General features: G+C 43.8%; 1 long non-coding RNA gene across 1 annotated transcript; it reads right to left on the reverse strand.

Annotated features, from left to right (window-relative positions):
- Window positions 1-2,465: 2,465 nt before the first annotated feature.
- Window positions 2,466-18,120, reverse strand: LOC134165029 (uncharacterized). The gene is made up of 4 exons (XR_009965335.1): window positions 17,305-18,120; window positions 16,670-16,712; window positions 5,949-6,023; window positions 2,466-3,470 (listed from the first exon to the last, which is right to left on the reverse strand). It is a non-coding gene; the product is annotated as an uncharacterized LOC134165029 (long non-coding RNA).
- Between the last annotated feature and the right edge of the window lie 4,761 nt (window positions 18,121-22,881).

A 22,881-nucleotide genomic window follows, 5' to 3' on the forward strand; every position in this document is an offset into this window, starting at 1 on the left:
ATGCCAGTTCTGAATTTGTTCCTGCAGATGGCTTTTGTGACCACACTCTGATAAATATGAGATGAGCAACAATTGCAGGGAATATTGTGGTTGCCTCTGCCAGCACCCTGGGGCTTTACTACAAGGTGGTTATTGATCCCAGTAGATAACAGCCTTACAAACATCCTTTAAAAACCAATAGTATCTCCCACAGTTGGTGGAGCTGTAAATTAATGATTATTTTCATAACTTTGGAGCTGGCTCTATTGTCTTTTTTTTTTTTTCCTTTTTTTTTTTTTTTAAGGAGAGAAATAATCACATTCTTATGTTTTCTTGATGGGAGTGAATTTCAGGGCTTATTTAAATGAAACACATCTTTACAGTCTTTGCTGAATCAAAGCTTACAGCTCTCCCAATACATCATGTGGGGTTTTTTTGCCTTTTTGTATCACCATTCACCTTTTAGTTACAAGATCCTCAGGGCAGAGATTGCTTGATATGAGTTTCAGCTGCCAACAGGATACAGCCTTGCGATAAGGCACAGCTCTATGTGATGTGATACGTGCTGCCGGTGTTTGATGCATTTGATCCTGAACCATGCAAAACAAGAAGAACATTGCATTCCTTTACCTTCTATTCATGTATTTCACCACAAGGGTTGTTATATGGCCACTCAGCAGTGGGCGTGAAAGACTGACATCTACTATAGCAGAGCCAAACCCTGACTGGAGATAATTATGTAGAAAGTATCTCATCCTCCCTGGGGTCACTCTTCTAACAAGCGCTTTTACTCAACATGCCAGTTTTTGGGGGGAGATAAACTCACTTGGACATGCCTCCCTAGGTGCCAAACTGTTAATATTGAATAGAGCTGGCTGCTCATTTCCTCTCCTACCTGTTGCCTTCTGTGCTTTTGACAATGAGCTTCACGCTTCTAAAACTGCAGTTAAGATGTTCCCATTGACTCATAACCTGAAAGTACCAGGGCAAAGAGATCAGCCATTAAAGCATGGTTTGGAAAGCAAAGATGCCAAATCCAGTCTGCTGTCTCCAGTATTTGTTGGTTGACTAGGAGACCAAGGAAGTAATGATAAAGCCCCTTCTTTGGCCTTGCCCCCATGATACAGTCCATAGTGGGAACTAAAGTACATATTCAGATCCCTCCAATAAAGGGGTGATATTCATCTCGATATTTTCACAGTAGTTATCTACAGCTATGCCCCAGGCTCATTTTACAGCCAATGGTGAGAAAATGGCAGTGCCCAAGAGGGATTTGTCTGACCTATTTTAAACATCAGTTTTAGGATGAAATTAATCATGTTCCAGCAGTTCCCATTGCCGTTCTCTGTTATAAGCAGTCTTGAACATCCCAGAGGCAGAAACCCACCAGCAGTACCTGCTTCGGTTGTTGTGGTCCCCTCTCTCAGATGTAGGCTGTGTTCATGTGTAGATTTCTGGCATGTGAGTTGCAACAGATGATAGGATTAGGCTGGGCAAAAGTAAGGATATTCACTGTTACTGAAAAACAAGGAGGGCAGCTAAGATCATCTGTTCCTCTGAGGATTTTTGGCTTTGTCTTTTAACTGGTTTGTTTATTAATTGAACAAGTAGAGCAGCAGAAGACATCTTCGCTTTACTATCCCAGCTGGTGAGCTGGCCAGAGCAAAGCAAAAAACAGGTCTTTCTCCTGCAGAGGACCCCCCTAAGACTGCCTAAAGCTGCATGGACCAACTGTTCTGTATTAAGATGATTTGACACAGTTTGTTCTGCTGCCCATCTTACAGGGAAGAGCAGCCTTCCTCCAGAGTCTAGGCTGAAAAACATCTGCATTTTCTAGAAGTGAGCAATAAAAATGAACATGGAAGTAGAAAAACAATCTTCTTTCTATATATATATCAGATGAAAGACGTATGATGAAACTTTTGGTGAACTCACCCAAACCTTGACATGCTCCAGTCTCCAGAGATGAAAAAGAGAATGTAGAAACTGTGGTGTGAAACTGTAGGACCCTGTTTGTTCTGCAGCCTGTGCCTGCAAAGCTTCTTGATGTATATCTGAAGTACCGATTTGGCATAGACTCCTAGGAAAGCACATTTCAGTTACTGCATTTCATTCATTTTTATGCCTTTCTAATGCAGATGCAGCTGAACTATACCATTGATTCATGTATTCGCCTCTTTTCCATATAGATGATGACTGCATCAAAGAAGCCTGCACTCTGAAATAGCGCACAGTGAAATACCACAGCAATTCTCATTTAAAGTCTATAGTGGTAGAGCAATTTCCAAAAATGAAGGGCAAAGTTCCTAATCCATAGCAGCTTTTTTGCTAGAGAGATGCGGGAGAGAAGAAACAGGATGCATCCTGCATGAATCATCACTGTAACCACCCTGGATATATTAGCTGAAATTATGACGAACACCAAAAATGATTAAAACTTCAAAATGGCTGGTGGAAGGCGTTGCCTGAAGGACTGGCTATTGTGAGACACTGCCACAGTCTTCCCGTCTGTTTTAAAGAATTGAGGGCTAAAATGGTCAATCTTTCAAGGATAAATAATTTTAAAAAATTATGTGACAGCCCATTACAGAGAGGGGTAAAGACATCCCCAAGGCCTTGGAACCTTGTCCCTCCCCAAAACAGGGTGACTACAACAACCCCTCTTCCTTTAGACTCACCCAGCTCATTGGCATTTGCATGACTGCTGACTTTTTGTCCTATGTTAGAGACCCCAAATCCACCCCTCATTACTGTTGCCACCAATCTCTATCGATTTGTCCTCACCAAGGTGTTGAACCATGTCCTTTGTATGACACAGAGAATGTTCAGGTTTGGGGCCCAAATGATCTGCGTAGCTGGTGCCCTTGACCTTCCACAAAAACAATCCCTGAGATCCCAGTAACTGGGAGTTCTGCAGACTGGGAGGGTGTGAGGGACCCACGCTTTCGCAGGGTGATTCAGTAGGAAGGACTGGGACTTGTCCTTCAGCACTTACACTTCCAGTGTCCTTGCTCTGTATTTTACAAGCTTATTACATTCAGATTCAGCTTAGTTGTGTCCTGGCTGTCGTGGACCCCAAATCAAAACACCTGCTCTACCCAAAGGCCAGTTCCGGCTCTGTGGGGCTGTCTTTGGCAGCTGGCTCCTGCAGGCTCCTGGAGAGATGCAATCTCCTAAGCTGCTGCTTTCCTTTGCTGACTGTCTGTGAATATCTGCTGCAGATCCCCTCCTCCTCCAGTTCTCTGCTCAGGCTCCTGCATTCCCTGTCCTTGGACATTTTCACCATCCATGGACTTGGGTGCTCCTCTCGCAGTGGTTCAGCCCCATGAGATCCCTTTGAAGTTATGGTGTGCAGTCATTGTGCTACCCTTCGTTTGCTGTGTCCTAGCCTGGGTTTCTGCGCATTCTCATGCTTGTCCATGAGGGAGAAATTTGGGATTCACAGTTCTCAGTGGAGAAAGCATTACCATGGTGCCCCTGGATCAGAAACCCTGGGGAATGAGAGCCAAGAGCATCTCTTCAGTGCAGGAAACTGCCCGGAACCAGACAGAAGAAAAGCTGGGCTAGGTAACACATCAAGGGCTCACTGTGAAGTTGAGGTGTAAGTATGGGCATGTATCACTCACCTCTGTGCCCACTTAACAGCTGAGTCTTTTCCCACACCACTTCTTTTGCCAGCAGTCCTCACTGATGGAGAAGTGACAGAAGCAGAGATGAAAATGTGCCTCCCAGAAGGGTCTGTTTCTTCTTGGGTAGCCATCATTATCTGGAGATAACAAGATGTTTCCTCTGCATTTTACAGAGGCTGAGAGAGGCTCAGGCAGGGAAGCTCAAAACTAAATTACCAGCCAGGTCATTTCCACTTCACACTGTCAGAGCTCAAGCAGAGGGAGGAGAAGGACTGTTTGTTGGTTTTTACTTCCCAGCTCAACAAGCAGCCTGGAAACCACGTCAGATGCTGGTTGCTCTATCAATCTAAATCTTTACACAAATTTAAATATAAGACCTCCTCTCAACAGGGTGGTTTCTGCATAAACCAGCACGGGGTTGCAAAGTCTGGGAGTGTGGGTATGAATTTATCAAGGAGAAAGAATGAGGGTGAGTTGATCCTAGAAACAAAGACTGGAAAGGACACGGAGAGACCAGGTAGTCTCTCCACCATCTATCTACATGTTTTGCTTCTGGGCTCTGCTCCGTTGCAGGCCCTCCCACATTCAGGGGTGTTCATCTGGGAAGGCTGGATACCCACTCCTCGCTATTTTTAAAGATGAATGTTAATATGTTTAATTGCCAGTACTGTGGGAAGGGAGCCAGGTCTAAAAAATATCTACTAAGAAACTGCCAAGAAACACTGCTAAACAGAATCTAGGAAAAAAGCCAGGCACAAAGATTTATGAGCTTTATCTCTGCAATAGTAACTTCACAATGGTCAACTGAGGAGCAGAACAAGGGTCATCAGTTTCGTATCAGCTAGAGCTTGTGAAATCCTTTGTTTCCTTTAGTGTAATCTTGCCAGGCAGCTCTCACACAGAAGACCCTATAGATGAATGCAAAAACCTGACAGTCCAGATGGACCCACTTGCCCCCATTCTTTGCTCAAGACCAAAGAACTGCAATTCTAAATCAGAAGCCTCCCTAGCACTGGTTGAAGCCCAACCCAGATCCTCATCCAGGGAAGAAGCCTGTTTCTCCTCCTTTATTAAATGAGTTATCCATATGAATGGTCCAGTAAACTTTTGTGTTACTAAACCCACTTTGATTAACATCAACAGTTGTGACAGGCTATCTAAGAATTTTGTTTGCACAAATACAAGGAGCCAACCTCATCTTAGGTTTCCTTCCTTCCAGCAGGATGGGGACAAGAAAGGGACCCATGAAATCTCTGAAAATAAATTAAAGGAAAAGAGTTGCTTTGTTTTTTTTTTTTATTATTATTTCCTGGTAGAAACAATTCTAGGCAAAATATACACAGTTTACTTCTTGACGCTGCTGCCAAGATTCCCAACTTTATAGCAAGGATCAGATTTCAGAATATTTCCAGACCAGCCCCCACAAAATTAACTGAGTATCCAAGAATCTTGGCTTTGGATGTCATTTGTTTTTAAGGTAAATTTCTGGTCCCTGTGACTGCAGAGAAAACCCTTGAAAACATGATCTCTAAGAGCCTTAATGACTCAGAGGGTGGTATTCAGTTGCCTACGCAAGGGAGCCTGGTGCTATCTGAGATGCCCTTGTATATCTGAGACATCCCACAGTGCTGGCAAAGCGACATAGAGCCAAGGGAAGATGAGCACTCCTCAGAAGCAAGAGGTGGAATCTGGGGCTGGATAACCTATAGCATCTAACTTGGCCCTAGGAATCTATGTTTAGACAGCTGAATCAAGCCCTAATGCATACATATAAAACATATATAATCAAATCAATCAGGCACTCAATCAATCACACAAGATATTTCCAAACCTTCAGATTTCATGTAAGTTCTGGAGTTAATTTAAGCAGTATTTCAATGCTCAAGACCATGTTAGAAACACACTGTTCGCTTCACTGACACTTCCAACCATACTGAAGCATTCATCTGGCTCAGGCTTTCTGCTCCCTACCCTTTCTGCTAAAGTCCTCTTCTCTATCCTCTGTTCCTTCTGCAGTGCTACCACAGCCATGGGAGGTGTAGTTCCTTGCCTGATCTCCAGGCTGAAAGAGAAACAGCAGAGGTTTGGGTTTTTTTCCAAAGGAAAGGCATGCAAAACACAGAAAGCAAAGACTTTCCATGGGGTGAAGGGGAAAGAGCTGTGACATGGTTTATGGAGCCCTGAGGGGTAATAGAAGAGGCTGGCACATGAACCATGAGGAGCTCTGGGGCAGCATTACCTCAGAAAGTCAGCACCTTCATGGAAAAGCAGGATATTTTTAGTTTACCCAGTGTATTTAAATCATCATGGAGTACATTAAAATTATAGTAATTATCCCACCTTCTCATGTGGGATTCTGGGAGGTGATGGATTGGTGGATTGTGTGCTGGTGGAGTCATCTTCAGCGAGGTCCTTCTGCAAAACAGAATTATTTTGTTTCGACATTTTACAGCTGCAGCCTTCCTGGCTCATTAATACTTGACAGTTGAATACTGGGATCTGTTCATATCACACCCTTCTATCCCCAGCGGCCACCTCTCGCAGCACCCCAGAGCTGAGACAACCACTGTGACACAAACTCCTTGAAACCTAAACTGCACTTACACACTCCTGGAGTTGTGACCTTACACATGCAGGTGAGGCTGATATTTTCTTCATGGCAATACCTAACCTCTGACTCATTTACACTTTCTCCTGCACGGCTTCATTGTGGGGCAATGCAGGGAAACCCTATGTCCCCCAGCCGCTGCTCTTGTCTTGCTGCCCAGTGCAGGCATGAGAAGGGGATTTATTTCACTGCCGCAGCACCACTGAAAAAGAGCTGTTAAAAAATGCGACTTTTTACACATGCACAAAAAAAAAAGCACATTCTTTTTCAGATCAGAAACTTCATGTTTCTGATTGCAAGTAAAAAATGTGATGGGGGAGGCTGAATGGAACGATCTTTTTTCCTGACATTTCTCTTATAAATTAGGTCGTCCCCAGATTCTGGGTTATCTCTGTCGTTAACCTCACTTTTGAGATGGTGCTTCTGATCTCAAGATAAGGTCTCTTCCCCTCTCTGTTTCTTATCATGAAAATACATCTGAACATCTGAAAAAATGATTTCTGCTTCTTGATGCATCAAGAAGATCCACCATGGAGAAGTCCCCAGAATCCCTGCTGATGGAGTGACATGTTTCTGTCAAGTCTTGCAGTGTCCCCCCAGCCCAGAGGGACCTTGAAGGTCCCCCCAGCTCCATGTCACCTTGGAGGTCCCAAACAACAATGGTAACAGGCTCTCTGAAGCCCTGTAGGTGTGATTCCTCCACAGGAAGACCAGGCAAGTCAAATGCTTGCACGGATTAAGGAACATGGATCCTTTGATGGAAGTAAGCTATTCCCACCCTGGCTGCCCACACTTGGAGCATCATAGCAAACTGCTGGGAGGGGATCTGGGCTACCGCCTTGTCCCAAGACAGGACTCACGTACAGACAGGCTTCAAACACGGCCCCCTCCTCTCCTCCAGCTCAGATGGAGAAGTACCCGCCACCCTCCTCTGCACATGGGAAACCTTGCCAGAATCTAGCCATTCCCCTGCCTCACACCCATGTTCTCTGGCCTCTTCCCAACTCTTCCAGAAGCATGTTCCTGATTATTTACTCTCTTTAAATGCTGCGGAAAAATGCTGCAGAAAAAATGCTGCTTTTCCTGAATTCTAAGTATGGAGGAAAAAAATAATAATAAAAAGCACATTCTCTTCCTGGACTGTGTTTGTTCTCTTTAAGTTCCCTATTACTGCTGAAAGCTATTTCGACCCTTGGAGATATTTGATCCGAGTGACCTCTGATGTTTGGGACTCTGATACAGACCCACACTGAGTTCATTCTTGCATAGATCTCATATATCCATCCATCTATCCATACATAAAACTATCTTCCTCTTTCTCTCTCTCATTCCAGTGCTATCTGATCAGTTCTTGGAATTTCTTATGCTTCTTTCATTGAATTAATATCTTTCCCCCAAGGATGTTTTCTTACTCTCACAGATTTTCTTTTCACACCCTGTCATTTGCCTCTCCAATTTGCCTTCTCCAGACCCTCTCCCCTTCTCTCCGTGCTGCCAGTTTACAGTTGCGTTATGTATTCATATATATATATATATATATATTTAAATGGGATGATTTCCACTAACGTAAACAGTCTGGCCCATTAATTTCAATAGCGGAGCTGACAGATCAGGCCTGGAGTCTCATTGCCTGGTGACACACGAGTACAGCTGCTTGAACTTGATGGGTAACTGTTTCCAGCGCCTAGCTGCACATCTGCAGGAGGAAGGAAATACTTTCCATAATGCTGGAAAAAATAAAGCTGCCTAGATTTCCCTCCCCCCCACCCCCAGATGATGATATTCATCATTCAAATGCTTCAGCTGAGTGGGTGTTTAATTCAGAGTTTGCAGGGGGACATTTATGGTGTGTTACTAGCTTTGCTGCTGATCCTTTGTTCCAACTGCTGTGGTGTTGCCTTTACCAAGGCTTTCTCCTTAACCACCCCGAGCACTGCCATACATCCATCACCACTGGGTACTGTGATATCTTCAGGACCACTTGCTGAATTAAAACTGAGAGTGATGTGTCTCCTCGGTGACACTGCCATATTGATGTTATAGCACAGTAGAATGAGCAGCAGGAATGAGCAGGATTTCTTCGAGATGGATCTAGCACGACATTGGACAGCCCATGCTGAGAATGAGCCAGGTCCTGACCTGAGACACCAGCTTTGCTGATGGCACCCAGAAGACAAAGTTAGCAAAGCCTGAGGAGCTGACTTAAACTTTTCAGGGGTGTGCTTCAGTTGCTCCAGGAAAATGTGTGGTTAACACCATAAACTCCTCCAGGTTTGCTTCCTCGAAGTAACTTGTTCTCACCCACCTCATCATTAGCTACCCAGAAAGACTGAGATACCTGTGGGAAACGCTGTGTGCTGCAGTCTGTTGGCAAGCTATGCTCCCATGTGTCACCCTGCGTATGATCTTCGCTTGGCAGCTGGACAGAAGGAGGAAATGAGCCCTGAATGCCACTTGTGGGACACAGCCATGGGGGATAAATCTGAGTGAGTGTAGAAGGAAAGGAAGTGTCATGGAAGCAGGGCTGTTATTTTCAGTGGGACAGCAAGAGAAACCAAGCCCACTGGACTACATGCTACCGTCCCCCTGAGTATACACCACAATATTCAATCTCTAATGTTGTTTTTTTCTGAGCAAATATCAAGTGCTGGGGATATTGACCTGTTGCTCCTTACAGAATTCCTGCCACAGCATGCACCAGTTTTGCCTGGAAACGGAGAATGAATACAGGCCTAAACATGTCAAGAAGTGTCAAAAAGTGTATTAACTCCTAGCAACTTAAGGTGAGATACTGAGCGCTTTTGGCTGATTTTGGAGGAAAATCAGCTACATAGAGGAAAAGGAAATAGCCCCAAGTGAAGTCTAAGCCATGAGGCTGGACTTTGATGCTAATGGCTAGACCACTGGTAAGGAAATCTATAGAGAAAAGCCACCCAGTCTGCTGGACTGCCAATATCTCCCTAGCAAAGGTCTTTGGAAAGCACAGTTTTTACACTCTCAAAGGTGCTAAATGAGAACAGGCTCAATCACAGACCTTATTTCCGAACACAGGCTGAAGTAGTGTGGGGATATGAGCAACTGTTGAAGTTGGCCGTGCTTTGAGCCGGGGGGTGGATTGGATTATCTCCAGAGGTCCCTTCCAACTGGCTTTTTTCTGTGATTCTGTAGTTCTGTGATATTGTTTGCTGTATCTAGGTGGAAGTTGAATTCTGAAGCTGCTGAATTGCAGTAGGCTGCAAAGTTTTGACCTTTAGGTCAGAGAGCTTGCGAGATATCTCATCAATTCATTATCACGCCAGGCTCTAGTCCCCTCTCCTCAAAGGGCCTGTTGAAGGTGGGAATCCATACAAATCAAGTTTGGCAGTGCCATGTACCATAGACACTTGGGGCTTTTTTCCTAAAAAGAGACAAATATGATCTGGATTAAAAAAATAAGACCTTCTTTCTGAAGTCTGTTGAAAAGGCAGCAGCTAGCAACATCATTCTGTAACTGATTAACTAAACTCAAAGAACCATTCAACTGATCCAGAGTACATATTTGCATTCAATAATATGGTCATTTATTGTACCTTGTGACCTACTGAATCATAAGGCTTTTCCCTTCTCTGTATTTCACTGAATTTCCTTTCAACAAATTAGGTGTCTCCAGGCCCGTTTTGCACAAACGTCAATGCTGAGCCAAGTGCTGAATTGACAGCTTTAAAGGTGTATGTCCAAGCACCCTTCCTTCTTGTTCTGTTTCAGAGTAGGATTTTAGATGTTTTTTTTTGTATGTTATCGTGTGTCATGATTGGTTTATGGGTGACCTGATGGAACACCAACCTGTAGTGGCATTAAACTGAACCCACATTGGGAGCTCTGCTGACTAGATGGAGATTACAGCAGGTAGCTGACTGAATCCTAGGTCTAGCCCCAGGAGGAGGAGGCCAAGTAATGTTACAAAAGCCTGCTCAGACATGTCTATTCCAACAGCCTTTGCAATCATCTTTAAAGATCTTGCTTTTTCTGAGTGACTTCTTGCACAAATGTAGCACCGTCTGGATGTGCTGACATAGAATGCCCTTATATTTGCAGTCCCCAGGAGTCCACTTCCGTGATTTTGGAGCTAACTGATAGCAAACAGGAGCCTGTCTTCTCCTCTGAGCTTCTTCTTCTCCACCCACAAGTGCTGCCAGTCTATCTCCCTGCTGCAGTGCTTCTCCCAGAAGACAGGATGATGCTTATCTGATTGTCTAAAATAGTTCAGACAAGATCAGATGACTCATGCTGCAGAAATGACCCATCCTCTCCATAAAGGGACCATTCCATAATCAGTCCTTTAGGAGACAACCATGATGTGGATACCTAAAAGCTAGTGAGATGAACCTTAGTCCAAGAAATACAGACAGACTACTTCTAGCACCTAGGAGATGAGAATGGCCACGTTCTTTCCCACCCTGACTTTCAACTAATTTGAACTCTGCTTTTTGCAGAGTAATAAAATAAATGTATAGCTGCTCCCTTGCCTGTCTCTGATTTTCAACAGGGCTCTGAAAGACACAGCAGAAAAGGATTTGGGCTGCCTTAAAGCATGGATCACATGGTAAATTATTTATTTGCCCATTTATATCCTGTAATAAAAAAATACACAAACAAAACCTTCCTCCTTCCCCTCTTAAAACTCTTAATTTATGTGTGTAGTTTATACAATCCCCAGCTCGGTTTGTTTAGACCATACAGGGTGCCTGAACAATTCAAAAGTGCTTGGAGAACCTCAGTGCACAGACAAGTACTGATGCCCTGTTGCAGCAGAGAGGGAACTGAGACACACTTGGACCCAACCACTTGCCAGGGTCGCAGCCAGAGCAGGATTTCAGGTTCAGAGGAGAAAACTTGGAAAGATCTTCAGAGGATTTGAACTTTGAGAGACCAAATTCCAGGGGTCGTGTCTTGCCTTGCATGTTGTTTGTTTCTCCATCACATACATCCTCCTTTTGTCCAGACAGAGAGTTCCTTGGGTCAGGAGAAGTTTCTCCTTACACACTTGCATTCAGCACAGGATAATGGGTTCTTTCTCTTAAGTAATAGTCACCTTTACAGCTCCCTTCCTAACCTAAATGCTATATCTGAGGGGAAGAAAATGTACCCATAGGTTTCCTGCACTTTGGCACTGATTGTGAAATGAGACGCCCCGGGATGCAACCAGTGAGTGAGAGATTTTACCATGATGTGTAGGGTGAGCTGGACAGAGAGGATATTGAAAATGGGAATTGCCCATGAGTCTCCCAGGGTAAATTTGACCTAGAATTAATATAATTTGCAGAGGCCACCTTGGTCTGGAAAAGCAGACTGGAAGTTTTACTACTCATCCTTGTCCTGGTGGCCAGCTGGCTGATGGATCTGGGCATCAGATGTGCCAGTGCCATGAATAAATGTTGCAGCTGAACTTCTCTCTTAATCACCTAATATGAGCTATCAGGATATGCAGCTGAGACTGGGAGCTGAGCTTCACATCAGGAAGGACTGGAATCAGCTTTCCAAGCTGAAAGGAGGATAAAACAGTGTTCTGGTGAGAGATCCAAGGGAAGAGTCAGTCTGTTGATAGTCAATCTACTCATTGTGCTCTGAATGCTTTCCAGAACACCTGGAAGTATGTGATGTGTTTGCCCTCACAACTCACTATGGGGGGTCATAGGCAAGGAACCAAGGCACAGTGACTGTCTTCCTCAGGTCTACCATCCCCCATATTTCCCCAGCTCAAACCTGACCTTTTCTTCCCTTTAAGTCAGCTATCCCTATAGACCCACAGAGTGATGGGGAAACAAGAAACCTCATGGCTTTACCAAGGAGAGATGGTAGGAGTACTTTCTTTTGTCCCTGGTTGCTGGTACCTGAAATGCCACATCCACTAGAAACATGCAACTCCTGATGAAATCTGAAGGAGAATTGACCTGAAGGTTGAATGTGCTGACCTTTATTTATTTTGTTTACCTGTACTTCTTCCTGAGTAAAAAGAACTTTCTCATGATTTTCAGCAATGCATTTTGTTCGGTTCCCATTTTCTTCATCTCAATTACGTATTGACTTTTGTCACTTTAGATACAAGAAAATGAGCGACACCTTGATATGTCCATCCTGGTTCTTTACAGATTTCCAAGAAAGTTTCTGAAGAAATTGGGAAGGATTCCTTAGGCTTGTTTCAAAAAATGGAAAGTACTTGCAGCTTCCAGTAAGACCAGGAAGCAAACAGCATAGCCTAATTTATACATGAATTTCCAGTGCTGTGCTTTTTGATAAACCAGCTAGCTCAACAGAGCTAAGTGCTCCGAAAACCTCTAAAGGATGAACTCTGACTGGGAACCAAGGGCTTCAGTCTTCCACCAAGACCATCCCTGGAGTAAGTAACTTATTTCAGTGAATGCTTATGAAGTTCAGTCTCAACTTTACAAGTCACCTCAGTGAAGACCAAAGCTTAAAGCTACCCAAAAACCTTTAATTAGTACCTGGCTCCACACTGCAAGATCATGCAACTGATCTTTCCAATTATTTGAGCTCTTTGTGTACTTGCTCTGCATTGATGTCCAGCACATTGGGGTTCAGCTCTTAGACATCGAGTTCTTCAAACTTACGTTAACATTAGAAGTCACAGTATTGTTAATGTCTGCTGTTAAAACTTTGCCAAGACACAAAAACAAGTATGCCAACAAATTCAGGTCTGATGTGATTGTCTGAAATTTTCTCTAAGATCACCACATCCCTGCCAGACATCGCCACTTCTGTGTTTTGTTCCTTGGCCACCGTTCATTCCACATGTCATTCCAGGAGGGAGATGTTAGTGGACAGACTAAAAGGAAAGCATATGAAAGCAGTGTGGCTACATGCAGGAGCAGAGTGTACCTTTGCCATGGGACAGTGCAGCTCTTGCAAAATGCCATCATCAGTCTGAGAGAAGCAACCAAGAGCAGGGCAGTGCTTTCTTTCTAAGGAGTATGGTGGCTTTGCCTAAGTTCTCACTGGTGGTGACCTGGGCTGGAATTCAGCCTGTGGACTCACAGGGTCACAAGGGAACAATTTGGTTTCCTAAATATAGATGGCTTCTGCCATGTGAGATGACCCGGAGTATCCAAGTCATCCACAAGCACCTGGCAGACACCAGACCCGGATGACACTGGGTTTACAGGTGACCTGTGCCTTCGGGGTTCCTTAGCAAGATGCCAAGTGTGACATGACATGAAAAATATCATTATCTTTTATATTAGGCAACACTTTAATGGCTGGTCATCTGCATCACACCTAACCACTGCAAACTATCAACGTCTCCATTGACTGTCTTAGCTGCTGAGACAACTTGCTCACTTGGATAGACCCACATGCAAGGACCTTTTCAGGTGTTTGATTTGGCCACTGCACTGCAATCATGGGGTTCCATGTGTAGTTATTTCTCAATCTGCAGAGGTGATGACTGGACTGAGGGAAGTGTTGGGCTTGTTATTACTATTATGCATGAGAATCATTGCTGAGAAGCCTGGTGTTCTCTGGTGCAAAGCAGACCTTGGCAGTCTCCAGTTACAGGAAACATTTCCACATGCCTGTGCTAGGAAGCATCTCATTTGGTTTATCTCCCTTGCAGATGTCTACCTGTAAGCTTGTCAGCCTGGACATTGTTTTTTGCAATTCAGGTCTATCTAAACAGTCCAGGCAATGAGACTAGCACAGTATTCATCCTGCAGCTGGTACCTAAAACAGGGCAGATGAATCATGTCTTAAAAGCACCTGTTTCAGTTCAAAGACAGACATTTGTACTGGAGCCATCTGAAGCGAGGTGAGCTGGATGACCTCCGATTTCTGAACCACCCCTACTTTCACATGTGCAAATAAGTAAGGCAAGGCTGCAAGCACAGCGCAGGAGGGATCCACTGATGGGCACTGGAGCCCAGAGGATTGCTGTGGGTGGGAGCGAGCCCATCTGAACAGCTTGCTGTCAGCTGGAAGCCAGGCTCGGAAAGAGAACCAGATGGTAAGATGTGAGACCTAGATTAATAATAATATGAATGCCTGCTCTGTACAGAAGGCTTCTCATCAGCAGATCTCAGCATGCCTCATGGTCACCGGTGTCTGAGAAGTTACCTGTGATCACTCTGCAGATGAACAAGTCTCTGGAGTCCAAAGCCAAAATTGGCACCATGTGTGTCTGTGGAGTAGCCCAGACTCCAACCAACCTTCAAATGAATAATTTTGGAGTCATATCTGGTGGTTGTTTGGATGCAAATTCAAAGTCAGGTCTGGGACATGACTGTTCACATAGAGATAGCCTGAAGCACAATTGACGCGCCAAGAACAGCTTCATGCAGGGTTTCTCTCCCATGCCAAGCTCCTAGCCTTTGCCCTGCCTCCAATGTCAGGACCTGTCCTGCCATTTCTCTTCTGCCTGTTCTCCACCCTCCTTTCACTGCAATGCTTACTGCATGACTGGGGACTCGGGTCGAAAAGAGATGGCATTTCTTCTTGGAGAATAGGCTCTCCTTGGGTTGATCTGCTGTTTCTGAACTTCACCTTCTCACAGTGAGACACATAAAACTTTAGCACATCAGATGAAAAGCATCATTTAAAACCATCACAACCTGGAGGCCTTCACATATTCCAAAGCAGCTCTAGCCCAGGCTGCCTTGCCACTCGTGTCTCCCCTGTAGCCCAGCATTTCAGATGCATTTCCAACCAGCAAGAAGCCGTGACTGCAACAGCAGAACTAAAGCTCATTGCACAACTGCTGCAGCTGCACAGGCTCCCACAGCCAAGCACATGTGCAAAGGTCCTGTTGCACACCCAGTGTTCAGCCAAGGAAGGCACCCAGCAGCTCCAAGCTGGAGCTATGCAGCCAAGAGATCTGTCCAAGCCTGCTGAAAACCTGGCACAGTGGATGCAATACAGCAAAATGCTTTTCATCTGCTCCTTCATGCTTATTGATCAGAATATTAATAAAAACTTGTTCAAAGCTCCCTCGGCTTCCAAGATTGTTTGGGGATAGTCCAACCCTCCAGCCCCAGTCATGCTTGTAATGAGGGGACTCGGGGATCAAAAGCACTTTAAAATGGCCTTGCTAATCAATCATCAACAATTGGTTAAATTAAGCCCTGCAGTCTTTCCTTTGCAAGCAAGGGATCTGTCGGACATGTCTTTAATGGGCAGATTCCTATCCCTTTAATATTCCTTAATACCTTTCTAGAGGAAATGAAACCACAGGGAGACTTTGTTGGTGGAATGAAAGGAATGTAGATAACTGCTGGCCTCTGCTTTCTCACACATTGGGTTGAGAAACTCCTGCTGGACAAGGGATGTTGGGCACAGCTGGGGAATTTCCTTCCAAAGATCCTGATAACTCCTTTGGCCAGTGCCATTGCCAAAAGCAGGTGTTTGCTTTCCTCCTCATTGCCAAGCTAAGCCCTGTCCTTATTCATCTCTTCTCAGGATCGAGTCCATCTGTGCCTTCAGAGATCATGTCCTTCTGTGGTGAAGGCTTGTTTCCTAAAGGCCATCAGGAAGATGGGCATGCTACTCCCAGAGTAATGGTCCCAGAAGCAGATTCCTGTTAATAATTAACATGCAAAAGGCAATGCAAATGTCAGAGGAAAGTAAAGGAGCTTGGCTCATTTTGAGACTTTATTTGGACTATTAGAGTTTGTTTTTTCCATAGTATGAGGAATGGCTCATTTTCTACATCCCTCTGGGAGGCCTTTAATGAATCCCCTTGGGACAAGGGAGATGCCCTCTTTGTGTCTTCCTCTCTTCCTGTGGCACACTGTACTTGTGGTCTTTCATTGTAGGTCTTAATTGTGTTAGAAGGTCTTAGCAAGAGTTTTGTGGCCTGTAGTAAGTCTTGGCTATGGGATAATGGGTTCTGCGCCCAGAGATACCTGTCGCACCACTGTATCCCAACTTAAAAATCAAGATGCCAGCACTTCTTGGCAGCTTTCAAAATGCAGAGAACTTCTAAGCCCGGTAATTGTACCAGTCCACAAATTGTTTCTGTGTACAAATGGACAGGGCTTATGTGGAGATGAACACTGCAGCTCTGCTAAATTCAGGCGGCTTCAGAAGTGAATAATTTGAATGCTTTGGGCACTCCCTAGAAGATCACTAATTATATGAATAAAGCTATGTTGTTCCCACGTATTAGGATTACGCTGCTCTAAACACAGCGAGAAGAGAATCAGGCCTGGAGATTCATTATGGAGATGCTGCTCAGCTGGATGGTACACACATTGTAGGCAAAGGATTTCAGGGAGATTTAATTTCTCCAAAGGGAGCCCAGCTTGACAATGTTTTACCTCTTAAGTACGATTGCACAGCAATTAGCACATCCAGCATTTAGCACCCTGCTTTCCCCTTGGGAGCACGGGTGGGAGGAGGAGCAAATCCAAGTAGAAGAGCCTGGGCACTGGCAGGATCGCAACCACACGGGACCTGATCCATTCACCTCTTTTGAAGCCTCTATGGCACACTTTCCTCCACACAGACACCTAAAATAAAAGGGGATTTATGAGATTTTGTCCACAGGCAGCAAAAGCCGCTATCGATTACTGCAAGGCTCTTAAACGAGAGTAATTCACAACCCTATGCGATTCTGAAGGCAAGCTCTAATTTAGTATCATTATGTCTTCATGCCCCCACACATTCCACTGTCTCATTCACTGAGCTTTTATTGGGGTCTGGATAATTTATGGCTAGATATGCTGACTTTTATCTGACCTATTTTTAGCTATTCTTGCTTTTTACATATTTTTTTTCCTGCCATCACAACTGGCAATTAAAGTAAAGAGGGTTTCTTTAAAAAAATACGATAAAGTCCCATCCAGCTTTAAGCTTTATTTCTTCTCTTTTATGTGCTGGAGAATGCATTTGTTATTACCACAGCTTTTTGAGGGCAGGAGTTCATGATAAAAACACTTCCCCCTGATTTTATTTCTTTCCTTTTTTCTTCCAAAGCATATGACTTTGACCCAGAATCTCCACCAATGACCCTGCCTGGGTTTCACAGCCGCAGAGTACTCCCAGCTCACTCCAGTTCCCATCTGTAACTGAAGTCCAAAAACTTTGGGAGCCTTTTCCTACCAGGATTCAAGTGTCCTCTGTTCTCAGCAGCTTCAAAGGAGATTGTTGATGGACACTCCTCAGCTTCGGACCCCAGAGTTTTCAAAGCATTTTGGTGCAGAGAGAAAAGTTTTAACGTGGGGACTATTTTTGTATATATTTTTTTAAAGAATGTTTCTTTTCTAATAATATAAATTTAAATAATATTTTGTGTTTATAATTTAATTCCATATTCATAAATATTCTATATATTCTATTATAATAGATTACATACTGCATATGCCATGCACACCATACATAATTTTATTTACAGCTAAAGTGTTATTATTTAAATGTTTTATATTTTTAATGTTTCAGACATTGGAATTATTTATTGGAAAAAATGAGAGAAATGAAAGAAAGGTTTCAGACCTAGAAGGCCGAAGATGTCCTTGTGCCCTTGAGCCTTTGTTTGCTTTTTCCAGTAATAACAGTTGATCAGCCTTTTAAAAAAAGAGCTCGGACCCTCTAGGTAGCTATTTTTTGTGATGTTTGGGTTAGAAGTAAGGCCACAGGATGGTGTAAATCAATCCCATTGACTTCAAAGCTATTATTTCCCAAACTTTTTCCACTGAACAGTTTGGTCCATGAAATCTCTCTCAAGGAGAGATGCCTGGGCCTTTGCTCCCAGACTGTGGGTCTTGGGCACTGCATCTCCATTATTTCACTTGTGTTCTCCAGGAATAAGCCAGGGGTTTCATGGGCTGGGATGTCCAGCCAGCAGCTAGCAGGGTTGGCAAGTGGAGTGTGGTGACATTGCTGTGGCATTGAGGGAGCAAGCTCTGCTACTGCCCTAGGGAGCCCAGGAATGGACAGATAGAAAAGAGCAGTTTGGCATCAGCTAAGGATACCATCTAATCCCTGCAGTGAGAGACTTGCACACTATGGCTGAAGATGGACGCTGTCTAGAAACACAAAATTTACCACAGGACAGGGAGATTTTGCTGGGATCCAAATCATGTGCAAGGATTTGGCATTTTTTGCAGAACTCATCATGCAGACTTTCCAGTGTCTTGCCTTGGTGGAGCTCTAGGCACTCAGAAATATTTTGTTTGGTTCAGGACTTTAGACTGGTTCCTCACTGCCCCCTTCTTCAGCTTTTCTGTTCACTCCCCACCTCTGAAAATGGAGGCAAACCCCAAATTCTGGAATGCCTCACTCCAACCCTCCCATGTTAACTCTCAAAAAGTTCTGCTATTCTGATGTTTTTCTGCTGTATTTCAGACAAATGTCATTGTGGTAATATTTTCTCCATAAAACAATTCCAGTTTCTGGACGTATTTTTAGACATATATTGTTCACAGCTATTAGATCGCTACCATTTATTTTCCCCTCTGCATTTTTGGTGAGATTACCTTGTTTGATTTATGAACATATACATAGCATGGTGTAATACTGTAAATATTACTTGTAATTGACTGTGCTACTGATATAAATATTGTAGATGAATAGAAGATTGTGAATTGGATATACTGAACTTATGCAACTTCCAAAGTGTCAAAACCCCATCACTTGACTATCCCCAAGTTTTTGGTGAGCCATGGGCTGAGACTGCCAGAGGTGACTGCCCTGTGCCATACCCCTGGGTGTGCCAAGTGTCCTGCGGGGATTCCTCATTCATCCCAGCCCTATGGAGGAAAGCGATGGATGCTGTGTTGATGTTCCGTATTAGAGCTGCACAGATTCACCAGCTGCATTCCCACACATAACAATGATGACAGGGCCGCTAATGAGAACCAAGGATCACGAGGTAGATTTCCCCCACCTCCCCAGCCAACATGAAAAATCATAAGACTGGATTTGGAAAAAACCACAGGGTTTTAGAAACCACGCCTGTTGGTTGTTTTCACAGATGAGTTTCCTTCAAGCAGCTTTCCCCGCTCATGAGGAGATACAATTATTTTAGTTTATGTTTTGGTTAAGAAGGAAAAAGTCCCTAAACTGCTGAATAGCCACTGGGCCCCAGGAGCTGGGGCTTTTGAGTAGACACTACAAGAGGGCATGAGTAGAAGGTAAGTTATGTAGAATATACCATATGTTTAAGCAACACAGCAGGTCTCTCACCACTCTGCACATAAAATATAAAACCAAAAAAAATTATAACATAAACACTGTAATCCCACAACACAGAAATATGAAGAGGAAAATACATGGCAACTGCTTACTCTTGCATCTGCCTGCTTACTGTGTTTGCCTGGCTGCAAGACACACTACACAGGCTATTGTATCAGGTGTACATGCTCGACTGGCAGGCAAAATCTTGCCTATCTGGAATACACAACAAAATCACCATAAATAAATAATACACTTTAAAAAAGAATATAGCCTTAAGTCATCTGATACCATCTGATTAGAGCAGCCAAATGCTGTATTTAAAGGGGAGAAAAAATGGCATTTTCTTGCTGGAGATAAAGGGGAGTTACTTGGGAGACCATGTTAGGGGAAGCTCCCTAGCAGTGGCTGCAATTGCTGCAATCTGTGCTCTGCGGAAAGCTTATAGACAAATAAAAGGGAGTGAAAAACTGGTGTGCACCTGTCATCAACAGGATTGCTCTTTTAGGTTATATGGTGCTTTTCTGCTAGATTGTACTGGCTCTTTTCGTATACATGATGTTTGCCTTCTAGGTTATATGGAGGTGCAGGGGCAAGTGAAGCTGTTGCACTCCAGCATCACTCAGAGATGGCAGTTACCCAGAACACTAAAATTACAGTCATGGGTGATACAACAGGTCCAGGCCTGCTATGTGCCCTGAAAGCACTTTTTTGGGTGCTCCAGTTGGCAGGACAGGCTGGTAGCAGGTGCTGGGGTGGGGGAAATGGAGTGGTTTGGGTTCATGCCACATGCAAGAAGCAGGCTCACCCTGCATGGCAGCCAGGCTGGGAGACTTGTGAGCAGCGTTTTACTGGAAATCAGCCCAGGTCAGATAACATCAGGGGCAGGAGGAAGGTTAGGCTGGCCTCACCACTGTGATAACTGCACACGCGCTCTTCAGGGAGAGGAGGTCTACCCCCTCGCACCCTGTGCCAGCCTTTCTCAGTTGGGCTAACCACAGCCCATAAATTAACTGGGCATTTTATTACTTTTTAATTAACAATGCACTTGTATACAATGTACTTAGATACCTAAAAATGGTATAAATAATGAATGCGAATGGCAGCAATTTATCAGTGCAGCAAGATTTAGCTGGATCAGTATTGATCCCTCTTTATAACTACATTTTCTTACAGGCAAAAGATAACATATTTCATACTCATGGAGTGATTAATTACTCCTCAAAGTAAATCAATACTAACCGCCCAAGCAATATAACCCATTAGTTGTTTTTAAAACAAATCAACCAATGTGATCTTCTCAGAACTGATTTTGGAGGGTTATTTACATTTCTAGGTGTTAGTAATTTGTGACAAAGGCATCTTTGGCACTGAGAACAAGCACTTCATTAACTAATTTGGCTTACAAAGCAGCTCAGTGGCTGGTATAGTTCATTGAAAGTTCAGATTTAAGCTGATCAGAAATGCAATTCTTTTAAAATTTGAAGTGAATCAATCAATTAATAAGCAAAAAACTTGCTGAAGAAAATATTTGTTTCAGCGGGGAACTAAGAGGTTTTTTTCAACTTTGAGAGATTTTAAGTACTTGTAAAAGATAAAACTGAGGCTATGTTAAAAACAAGAACGTATTTGTGAGTTATTTTTGCTTGATTTTAGAATCCTGAAATGAAGCTCTCCATTGGACATAATTCCTACAGGCTCTTTTATTTTTAATTATTTTTGGGCAATTCAGCAGAAGCTGATGCAAATCCACGCAGCATTTCTGGATAGCTGAATTCCCTTCTTTTTTTTTCTAAAAAAAGGTTTGGCTAAGAAAACCAGCACTACAATTTAGATGTGTTTGAATAAGAGAGAGGAGAACCTTGTGTTCTTTCCTCCGAAAGTCTTCACTTGCTTTGTGCTGAGGATATTATTAGGACATTGCTGTCCTATAGGAAAAATCCTAAACCAAGCTCAGGCCTTACTGAACCCCTTTGCAAAAGGAGACTTTCTTTAAAGTGCCTTTGCAAAGGGAGACTTTCTTTAAAGCTCAGGAAAAAGGACGGAATTGAAGGGGAGGAGAGGACAGACCCATCTCTCTGCAGAGCAGCAGCAGAGCCATGTGCTCCTGTCACAGCTGGACTGCACCTCATCTAACATCAGGTACCTGAAAGCTGCCGTGTGCCTCTGACCAATTTGCCCCAGGCTCCCTTTGATCAGAGAAATAAAATGAACACTTTTAGGAAGAGGATTTTCTGCCCTAAATTGGGTGATAGATTTACGCTGAAAAGAAACTCACCCTGGGCTTGTTGACCATGGAGGCAGCCCAGTGTGATCAGTTCTGATGGTAATACCAGCACTTGACAGGGTGACCTCCGCTCGTAACACTGATATCTTTGTTCCTGTTCAAGTTTGCTCCTGAAATGCCCATTCTAATCCTTGGTTTTACCAGCATGACTACTTACACTGAGCTCAGTGGGAATCACATCTGAAAATAACTCATCCAACTTGAGCTGTCCAGGGGAGTGAGAGATGGTGCTCACCACCTTCAGTGCCACTGCTTCTGCAGGTCAAGCATGCAGGCAGGCAGTGCTCTGCTTAATCTTGTCAAGCTTCCTGGAAATTTATGCTACTGCAGTGTAAAAGCCCATTTCTGCTGTCCCTTGAGGCATGAGGAATGACTGCATCGAGAAACCACAAACTGGGCCCTGCTCTTCCAGAAATATTTGGTTGTTTTGTGCCAGGTGACACAAAAAGCTGGGGGTAAGAGGAAAGGGATGGTTGTTCAACATCTCATGTCAGCACTAGGGAAGGGTTTAGAGACAGAAGAGGAAACCCATAGCCAAACTGCAGGTAAGGCTATGTGCCTGGTTCCATGTTTGGAACCAGGAGCAGCAGATGGAGCTGCTATTTGCAGCTCATCTCTTCTGCTCACTCAGACCTTTTATCTGGGAATGCCTTCAGCAAGCTCCTAAGCTCTGGATGAGTTAGAGTCTATCAGCTAGAGAAACACCCAGACATGATTTAAAGGCTTCGCACACAGGTTCTAAGGAAGCACTTTCACTGGTTAATCACTTGTGCTGTTAAAAATTCTGTCTTATTTCTGCTTCCAATTTTTCTGGTGTTAGCTCTCATCCGCTAGTCACTGCCCCCACAAGGTTAGAGAGCTACCTGTTCTCAAACATCTGCTCTGTACACAGACACTGCAGACATTAAATATTAAGATATTAACTAATTCTAATTTTCTGTTAGATAAGTCTCGTGGACTGAACAACTTAATTCTTCACTCCTTTTATGGAGCAGATGGCTGCTTACAGTCTCAGAGGCTTGGTTTTGGTTCTCTCCTATGGGCTAGATGCACATTTAGCACTTTTACAGGATGCCAAACGGCTGGAGTCCTTGGGGTTTTTATGTCAATGAAAATCTTGAGCCCCAAGTAGGATGAAGGACACCGTTTTCACAGCCAACCAAAAACTTGAGGTTTTTCATTTGTAAAATTAGCAAAAGAAGCCAAAGGTCTGAGGTTAG

Source organism: Pezoporus occidentalis, unplaced genomic scaffold, assembly GCF_034315485.1.
Source record: "Pezoporus occidentalis ecotype Australia unplaced genomic scaffold, CSIRO_AGI_Poc_V1 ctg23, whole genome shotgun sequence".
NCBI lineage: Eukaryota > Metazoa > Chordata > Aves > Psittaciformes > Psittacidae > Pezoporus > Pezoporus occidentalis.